The sequence below is a fragment of the Clupea harengus genome, chromosome 13 (assembly GCF_900700415.2).
Source record: "Clupea harengus chromosome 13, Ch_v2.0.2, whole genome shotgun sequence".
NCBI lineage: Eukaryota > Metazoa > Chordata > Actinopteri > Clupeiformes > Clupeidae > Clupea > Clupea harengus.
In genome coordinates, this window is record NC_045164.1 from 18,708,889 (window position 1) to 18,711,388 (window position 2,500).

Below are 2,500 nucleotides of genomic sequence, written 5' to 3' on the forward strand. Positions count from 1 at the left end.
TGTGTGTGTGTGCGTGTGGAGGGTGGGTGTGGAGGGTGGGGGTGGGGGGTGGGTGTAGGATATTTAAGTTCGACATTTCCCTTTCTGCTTCTTTTCAGGAGCTGAGGTCAGAGAAACACTGCAGCTCCCACAGACACACACACACACTTTATACATTCACAATGGAGACACACATACACACAGAGAGGGACACTATTCACCATGGATACACAAAAACACACATACACCCACAATCACACACACAGAGCTTAACATCATATATACAAACACACACCTGCAGGAGAGCAGCTGTCTATGAGGAGCACAGCTGCCTAATTTATGAACCTCCAGGGACTAAAACACTGCCTGATTTCCGCCACACACACACACACACACACACACACACACACACACACACACACACACACACACACACACACACACACACACCACACATACACACACACACCCCCTCCGTCCCTCATCCCCCCCACATACACAGCAGTGTAGGGAGCAGGGAAAACTGCTGTCAAGGGCACTCTCAGGACACACACACCACCCAGCACATTAACACATGCTCTCTCTCAAACACATACACACACATTAACACACATACATACATACTCATATTTACACATACACACACACACACACACAATCTCTCTCTCTCACACACACACACACACACACACACACATTTACACATACAATCTCACACATACACACTCTTTATCTCAATTCAATTGAATGTTTCTCTCTCTGTCTCTCTCTCTCTCTCTCTCACACACACACATACACACACAAACACACTTACATACGTACACTCGTTCTCCCACTCTCTCTCACACACACACACACACTTACAAACACACACACGCACACACACACACACACACACACACACACACACACACACACACATCACAGCTATCATGATGAGTGTGGGAGTATTGAGTTAACGCTATCATGACGAGTGTGGGAGTATTGAGTTAGAGTGGCTAAAATAAGTAACACTAAAATAAACCTAACTAAAAGGTGGATAGAAATGGCTCCTAAACACCGGCTCCATAATTGTGAATATTCAACCACAATTACCCAAATAACTAAAAGGAGCCATTTGTGCAGGGCTAATGTAAGTGTAAAATCTTCTTTTTGATCAGGTAGTTGACCTCCCGGTCCAGCGGGCCGATCTTGGTGTCAATGTCTTTGGACCGCAGCACAGGCCTCTCTGAGGGGGACAGCTTCTCCTGCTCAGCTACGGTTTTATTCTTCTAAGCAGTTGTGTCATTTCTCACTTTCTTCAGAGTCTTCAGCTCCACATCAGTAATGATTTGGTCAATCTCTAAGTTTAGCGCCTTTGAGGAAGAAGGTGGACTGGTTGAGCCTGCTGTCGAGGGCGGCCAGGCGGTCTGGCCACTTCCTGCGCTCGTCCACCCTGAAGAACATGGGCTTGCACACCTTCCTCAGCTCAGACAGCTTCTCCTTCAGCTCCTTGGTGCCAGCCGTGTAGCCCTCCTCGTCCATCCAGCCGGAGGCCTCGCTCAGCTTGCCCGAAAGCTGCTCCTTCTCGGCCACCACGGCCTGGTACTTGTCCTGGTACAGCTTGTCCTGCGTCTCAAAGACGAAGGTCTCCCGGCTGTTCGGAGACTTGTCCCCGCTCGTGTTTCTCCAGGTCCCGATCAGTCAGATCCTGCAACTTCTTCTTGGAGGACTCAATGGCATTTATGCTGGGGTCCACTACGTCATTCACCAGGAGGTCTGCGCCAACATCTACAGAGATCTTGCTCTTCTTCTGCAATTTGGCCTTTTTGTCCTTCTCAGCTCCTACAAGGAGTGTGGGAGTATTGAGTTAAAGCTATAATGACGAGTGTGGGAGTATTGAGTTAAAGCTATCATGAGGAGTGTGGGAGTATTGAGTTAAAGCTATCATGAGGAGTGTGGGAGTATTGAGTTAAAGCTATAATGAAGAGTTTGGGAGTATTGAGTTAAAGCTATCATGAGGAGTGTGGGAGTATTGAGTTAAAGCTATAATGAAGAGTTTGGGAGTATTGAGTTAAAGCTATCATGAGGAGTGTGGGAGTATTGAGTTAAAGCTATAATGAAGAGTTTGGGAGTATTGAGTTAAAGCTATCATGAGGAGTGTGGGAGTATTGAGTTAAAGCTATAATGAAGAGTTTGGGAGTATTGAGTTAAAGCTATCATGAGGAGTGTGGGAGTATTGAGTTAAAGCTATCATGAGGAGTGTGGGAGTATTGAGTTGACCCACCCACGTAGGATCTTGTTTATGGTATTACAGGTTTGTACACAATCAATCCCCTTACGCCATGTTCACTGTTCCATGTTCACTGTTTCATCACTCCAGCATCACTGGCCCTACTCAACACCAGCATCACTGGCCCTACTCAACACCAGCATCACTGGCCCCCCTACTCAACACCAGCATCACTGGCCCCCTACTCAACACCAGCATCACTGGGCCCCTACTCAACACCAGCATCACTGGCCCCCTACTCAACACCAG

At 47.4% G+C, this 2,500-nt stretch overlaps 1 pseudogene; it reads right to left on the reverse strand.

Moving 5' to 3' along the window:
* Window positions 1-1,106: 1,106 nt before the first annotated feature.
* The window catches only part of LOC116223278, a 2,707-nt pseudogene continuing 1,313 nt past the window's right edge, over window positions 1,107-2,500 (reverse strand).